General features: G+C 47.2%; 1 long non-coding RNA gene across 1 annotated transcript in view; it reads right to left on the reverse strand.

Moving 5' to 3' along the window:
* Positions 1–6285, reverse strand: part of LOC120323003 — a 51356-nt gene extending 45071 nt beyond the window's left edge. The window contains exon 1 of the long non-coding RNA XR_005563043.1: positions 5984–6285. This is a non-coding gene — a long non-coding RNA (uncharacterized LOC120323003). The remainder of the gene's footprint in view (positions 1–5983) is intronic.
* Between the last annotated feature and the right edge of the window lie 1282 nt (positions 6286–7567).

Raw genomic sequence — 7567 nt, forward strand, 5'->3', positions numbered from 1 at the left:
GCATCTCCCGAGTCTGATACTGGTTCTTGTGTCAGAATCCCAGTACAGGCCAAGAACTGGCACTGACAGTCACACCACACTTGGGACAACCTCACAGAAATGTGCTGCTTCTGTACTGGCACAGCAATGGTAGGGAGTGGAAATCCTCATTACCAGCCATTCCCAAAAGGATAGAGTGGCCCAAGGAGATGGCACAAGCCACATTCATGCCCTGTTCTGTAATGCCTCCAAAAGAAGCAGGAGAAGAAATGGGATTCCTGCAGAACACTGGTTCTAATGACCCAAGGAATCCCAGGGCACTTTGTAAAAACAAACGACCATCAGTGACCGGTCCATTAATTGGATCAGCCATCAACCCTTCCTCTGGAAAGTTTTCACTGCTTTGAGAGGCAGCCTCAGCCTTTTGCAAATCCAAATTCTCTCCTTTCTTGGGCAAACTGACATTATTTGTGTGGCTTGTTCCTGACCCTCCTCTTCCTTGGCCCTTCCTGCTGCAGCTCAGGTTGCTCCTTGGCAGAGCAGGAGAGCAAACATCCACCAGTGGCAGGGGAGGGCTGGCTCTGACCTTTCCTCTCAGCTGCTCACAACAGCTGTCGAGCTGTTTGCTGAAGTCCCTGACAAGACATCTTGCCCTTTTCTCCAGGCTGAGGCTGGGTCAGCAGGGATGGAGCTCCTGTCTGCAGACAAAAGCCTTTTATATCATGTTCTGAGACAGGAGGCGACAGCGTGAAACGCGACATCAGCAGAGCCTGAGACGCTCCTGGTGAAGGCCTGGGAGGTGTCAGGGATGTCTGATGGCAAAGAAACAACAGTCCAGGATTGATATCACAAAAAGGTGGCATGGAGGGAGAGCTGTGAGGTTACTGTGCTAGCAGGGATAAATTAGGAAGCGCCAATTAAAAGTTATCCGCTTGTCATCTTATGCTTTCAATGTCTTGCCTGGTGTGTTTAATACTTATACTGTGACAGCAACTTTGGGAGTTGCTCCAGCCTGCCTTTGTAAACGTAATCCCTGTCTTGGAGAAAGTCCCATCCCCTAAAACCAGGCAGGTAAGGCTGGAAAAAGAGAGAGAGGTACAGGAAAAGTAAATGATTTTCCCTCAGGTGAAGAATAAACCCTGTCCCCATGGTCACTACTCTGGAGAGTGACTCAGGGCACCAAGAACAACAAAGGGTCATCCTTCCTTCAGATGGATTCTAACTTTTTTGAATTTTGAAGTAGAGACTGAACACACAAATAAATTCTCATTTCCAGCCATATTCAGACACGTATTTGGATCCAAAAGTTAGCTTACATGTGGTCCAATGCACTCCTCTCTGCATTTCTCAGGTTGGGTTGCATAGGTTCTGCAACAAGTACAAGGTCTCTGCTCACAAGTTAAACAGGCTTTTACTTCTTTCCCCCCCCAGTTTTATCTGCCTGCCGCTGTCCTTAGTGCTGAATTAATGGCTGCAATGCGTTGTGGTGGGTTTATGTAAATTGCTGGCAGCAAACAACAGCCATAATACACTTTGTTGCGACGAGATGCAGTTTGTAGTGAAATCTATTATAGTTCAAATATAAATTAATTATAATCCCTTCTGCTGTAGTGAACCTTCATGTATAATTAACAATTACTGTAGGGGGAAAAGGGAAGGAAAAATCCCCATCTGAGTGTTTCAACGTCAGTAATAATTTCCACGTCCCTAATACCTCTCCTAGGAAGGTGTGTTATAGTTTACCTGTCCCCCTGCACATGGCAAGTCACAGCTGCTTTCAGCTGGAGCCAAAAGAGCTGCTGCAGCACGAAGAAAACATGAGTCATTTGAGACCATGCTGTGCTCTGGTCTCCAGGAAATATGGACAGCAGCTCTTTGCCATATCCAGGACTCGGGGAGAACAGGGTGGTGAGAAGAGGCAGCTTTGAGGGTGTCAGCAATATATCAGTGTTGATGAAGATGTTAAACTCGGGAGTGAGTGTCCAGACCCAGCTGCTGGAATCCACGTGCCACGGAAAGTCCAAACTTGCCTGTATCCCACAGCCAGACCCTCCCAGTCCAGCTCTTTGGCCCAGCAAGGAGCTCTGCACACAGCTGCCCTCCAAACCCTCCAACACAATATTTCCACTGGAGTCAAGTTTGCTCAACAGGGCAAAATTCAGAGCTCAAGCACTGTAATAACAGCACTGCAATTTCCAGGCACTTCCTGCAGCCTGGAACAGGTGCTTCAAACAGAGCTGCTTACTGGCTGCTCAAGGACTTCAAAACCCAGGTGAGAGCAGCTCTTGGGAGAATGGGAAAGAGGTGGTGATGGCTCAGTGTCTGGATTCGTTCAGGGCACGGGTCAGCATAAACACTGGGAAGCTAAAGCTGGTAAATGAAAAATTTGGAGGATCCTTCCCCCTTACAACAAAGCCTCCTGCTCCCAATCTCTAATGAGAGTCAATTGCTGCTGATAAATTTTACATAATAGCTTTTTGCTTGTTCTGCAAATTAAGCAGAAAAATTGCCTATTAGAAGGGAAACTGGGGCGATTCTTAAAACTTGGTGTAACCTATTTAGCTGCTTAGGTCAGATGCAGGGCGGTATCCAAAGTGTCCTTATTAATTTTCTGCAGGGAGCAGCACTTTGCACTGCTGAAGCAATGTCTTGCTTCAGAGACCCAGCAAGAGCTGATTTCAGGACCACATCAAAGCTGGCTGGGACCAGAGGGGCTGGATTAGCTCCCGTGCTGATGTGAGGGAACTGTCCTTCAGCACAGCACTCTGCTCCCTCCTAACCCCTCCTAACCATCTTCCTGCAGGCTGATGGGTCACCCACACAAGATATATTTATTTAAACCAGCAACAAAGATGGGAAATGCCAGGCTGGATTCTTAGAGCCCTTTTTTTAGCCAGGACCTGTCAAAGCAGCTCGTTGTGTTCCAGTGCCTCCTCCTGCCCCTCAGCAGCATCTCCCCAGTGCCACAGGCTGCACCAGGCTTATTTAACCCTGCAGCTGGAAAGCACCACACCTGGCAGAACTAATCTTTTAGGGGATGTGAGCACCACCTCCTGACTCATTTCTATCTGGGGCACAGGATGGCACCGACTTCTACTTAGTGCTGAGCTTGGCTGTGAACTGAAAGGGTTCAGGCTCAGCCCCAACACAGGCAGATATTCAGGGATTGTTAAAATATCCCCCTCCCCAAACCTTTCATATAAATCACAGTTATATATTTGTTTTCCATATCTTTTCCTCATCTTTCTCTCTCTTCCCAAGCCCCACAAGACATCCTCAGCTCCCACACTCCTCAGGGGCCATAAAACACCAGCACACCCCGGCAGTGCTGCAGTCCCCTCCAGCTCAAGGTGCTGAGCAGTGAACTGGCAGCTTTACCCATCAGTGAGGCCAACAGCCAACAGCTCCCTACTCTTCCTACTCTGGAAGTGTCCAAGGCCAGGCTGGATGGGGCTCTGAGCAACCTGGGCTAGTGGGAGGTGTCTCTGCCCATGGCAGGGGGTGGAACGAGATGATCTTTAAGGTCCCTTCCAACCCAAACCCTTCTGGGTTTCTATGATTCCTCCACCAGTTTTGCCAACACTTGGACCTTGTGTGTCCTGTCTGCCACGAGCACACACTGTTCCACTGCCCTGCCCTGTTTGCACCCATCCTGCTGCCTCCCCCTGCTCCATCTCATCCCTAGGAACAACCAAACACACAGACATGTAACTCAACTGAAAGGAGTTGTCTCCACCTACTCCCCTACTTACTGTCCACGGGATTTAACAGCTCATTTACCTGCTTCTGATACGGGCCCCTCGAGGTTTATTACCTGCAAGGGATCCTCACTTAAGCCCGAGATGTGCTTTTCTTCCTGCTCTCTCCCCGGGAGTCTGAGTGCTGCTGAAAACAATTCCGAGTGTCTCAGCTAATCAATGGTATCTCCCAGCCAATCTCATGCTCCTGACACGTGTGAGCCTTTTGCTTATCCTTCCCCAGCTGAGAAAGAATTACCCAGAAATTTCATCAACCCGGCAAAAAAAAGGGGGGAGGGAGGAAAAAGGAGGAGAAGGGGACAGCGGAGGGGAAAAACAAAAAAAAAGGAAAAATATCAGCAAAGGTCACCAGATCTAACCTTGGTCTGCTTCAAAAACTGCTTTTCCTTCAAGAGCAGCATCCGGAAAGCACAAAAAACAAGTGGTATCTGGACCTGAATAACAACACAGCAGAGGCCCCTTCAGCATGAATAACGACCCGGCATTGTCAGCTCAGCACCACCGGGGCTCGAGGGGGGACGCACATTGTTTGTGTTCTTGATTCTGGCTGAGTCTGTGCCAGTGCTCTGAGACATCCGAGCCTTCCTCCCTTTGCATACCCACAGAAATCCGCTAAATAACCTCTGCTGGCACCAAATAACTGCTGCTCCTTGGAGAAAAGGTTCTTAATAGACAATGGGAGGGGGTGCTGGAAAAGCCTGCGCTGACAGACAAGTGCAGAGGGACCAACACACGCGACAGACTTCCAAATTCTCCCGACCAGAGAAAACAAATTAGAAAAAAATGAGCCATATTTTCGACATTTTTCTTTTTTCTACACTAATCCCTTCTCTTTTCCATCACCAAGATCTTTTATTTTATAAATATGTCAAATTGCAATAGAATGGATGACCTTCTCCCCTGCTCCCTCCAAAACAAATCAATGCTTCATTCAACCTGAAACACATATTTCCTTCTTTGTTTTCCCTCCACCCCTGGGAAAGTAACAAATGCTTCTTTCCCCCAAAGTGTGCTTTCTGCTTTTCAGCACATTGCTGGGCATAAGTGCTGATTATTTACACAGCACCATTTATTACTTGGTTGTTGTTTGTTGGTTTTTGGTTTTTTTCTCCCAGGGAAATCGATGCACAGCAAGGCCAACCTGTTGCATGGTGAGGGAAGAGCTGCAGAGCTCCAGTGCCCCTCTGGAGTGGCAGATCTGTCTCCCAGCCCAGCTGTGCCTCTCCCACACATCCTGTATCCACTCCCCACAAACTGCACGGGGTTTGAAGCTCTTTTGTGGCTCATTTTCAGGGCACAGGGAGAAAATGCTCAGCGTTTTTGGGGCACGTGGGAGACCAGCTGAGCTTTGGCCGTCAAAAATGGGTGTCTGTGGTTTGACAAGGTTTGAGCCAAAACCTGCTTTTTTCACTCTGATATTTCCACCTCTGGCCAAGCAGAGAGGGAATCACTTATGGCCATTCCCTCCTGCCCCATTCCTCAGTTTTTCCACCCCTGTTGATCAGTGCATCTCCTGAGCCTGTGGCAGAGCTCTCCGAGGCATTCCCAGTGCTCTCCAAGGCTGCCTGAGCACAATCAGGTCATCAAAATCCCACAGTTTCCACTGTATTGATGACCACCCCACACCTTAGCACTAACTGGAGAGACAGGCAGCAGAATTCCTGGCAGCCAGTTCTGCTGATTACATGGGATGTTACCAGAAGTAGCCTCCTATCTGTACCACTCTATGAATTAACTTTATCTGCATCAGATCCACAAAACAATGACATTAAAGCAAGAAGCAGAGCTTTGGAACCATCTACAAGAATGAGCTGACTACTTCATCCTGAGCTTTAATTAAAATGGGCTCAGCCACTTCGTTTTATTTATTCTTTGACAGCCATCTTCCATTTTCTGCCTAAATACAATCTCCTGCCATTTTTCAGTGCCATTGCGGGGTCAGCGACCAAAGTACAGAAATAAAAATCACATGACTGAATTACTGCAGTTTCCAAACACTTAGGATTTTATTGCCAGCAGCTAACTGCCTTCAGAGAACATCTGCTTTCAGTTCCTACTGCAATCTCCATCTCAGGCTGGAGCTGTAACTGCTCCTAAGGAGCCCAAAGAGACAGGCCATAGCATTAAAGCCTGACCTACTTCCATCAAAGTGTTATCACCTCTTTTCCTCCCCTCTCCTTCCATTCACCTTGCCTTTTGCAGCCTTCCCTTCCCAAACTTGTTTCCCCCCACGGATCTACACTTACCTCTGGCTGGTGAAGGAGGATAAACTGGAGGCTGAAGGGCACAGCAGGTTTGCAGTAACCTCACACCATGAACCCACAAATTCAAATCTAAGCATTTAATCCAACTGAAATCTAATTTAGCCCTTCTCTCTCCTCTGAGCTTGCCAAAAGGAGCAGCAGAACTCCTTGGAGGTTTCAGGGCAGTCCTTAAGAGAGGTAACTCCCTCTTCCCTGCCTTCCCACTGTGGATAGACTCCCGAAATCCTCGTGGGATTTCGCTGAAAAGAAATAAGCTGCCCAATGTGTCCTGGTGTTTTTAGCCAAAGCTCTCCCTGTCATCATTTTCTGAACAGACTGGATATCTGTATGATGAAAGCAAAACACCTCCCAGTGCTGGAAGAGCATTCCAGCTATTCCCTCTTTTCATTCTGCATTATAAACCCAAACTCTACCCAGCCAACTGGCAGCCACCTTCACAGAGAACAGCAAAGCCTTTTCTTTATTTAAAGGTTGTGAATGCAGAAAACAGAATGGCATTTCAGGATAGGATTCCTGACATAATGAGCAAACTGGCAGTAAATAAAAGACAAGATGAGAATCAATAGCTTCTGAAAGAGAAAAGGAACATCAAAGGAAGTGGAAGAATACAGAGAGGGAAAAGGTAAAAAACCTTACTATTTTTCTCACAGAAACGAAATTTGTAGGGGTTTGGGCTTAATCCAAGGCTGAAAGAAAACTACAGCACAGCTGTCAGTGGTTTCACCACCCTTTGGATCAGGTTCTCTGTTCTTTTATTCCAACTTCCTGCCCATGCTTGTGAAATAATACATGTGATACCTTTGGAGAGGAACCACAGCAAATCCCCACTTTCCTCCCAAGTTATCACTAAAGCCAGGCTGAGCAGGCTCAGTGGAACTCCTGAAACAGTGCCTGAAACAGCAGTTCCCACATCTCAGCTCTGGGTTCTTTCCTGCCACCAACCACCTGTAGGACGGAGCAGTTCAGTGGTAATTGCAATTAAATGGAGGGTTTGCAATGAAAGCAAACACGGTAATGGAGTTAATTTTAGCAAACCACTAATGAGCAATACACCAGCCTCCTTCTTTACCCTTATGACCAACTTCCTAATGTGCCTTCTCTTGCTTTATTGAAATCATTAACAACTAACCCGCTGTCCTCCTTTTGGAAAACACATTCCTTCCAGATTCTGCTCCACGGGGATCTGAAAGAGCTTTTCCAATCAACAATTCATTGAATGAAGTCTCCAGAAATCTGCTGTTGTGTTCCCATCCTGAGCTGACCTTGAGCTATTTAAACCTAGATGGATTTCAATTCCATAGTCCCACCAGATCCTCCTCCCCGCCCTCCACCTGGGATAAGAGAGGCTTTTCAGAACATGTTAGAGGAGGTCTGCTAAATGATGCATTGAAAAGAGCTGGAGGGAAAAACAGCTTTATCATCTTGTGGCTTGAGCAGAAGGGGATGGGGTTCCTCAGTGCTTTAAAAGATAATGAAAAAATAAAAAACCCAGGCAGGGAGCAATGCAAAAGGGGAGAATTAATACTTTTTGATGGATGAATAAAACGGGTTCAACAGAGAGCAAGG

Source organism: Pipra filicauda, unplaced genomic scaffold, assembly GCF_003945595.2.
Source record: "Pipra filicauda isolate LSUMZ 115617 unplaced genomic scaffold, ASM394559v2 scaffold182_size1470994_pilon, whole genome shotgun sequence".
Taxonomy (NCBI): domain Eukaryota; kingdom Metazoa; phylum Chordata; class Aves; order Passeriformes; family Pipridae; genus Pipra; species Pipra filicauda.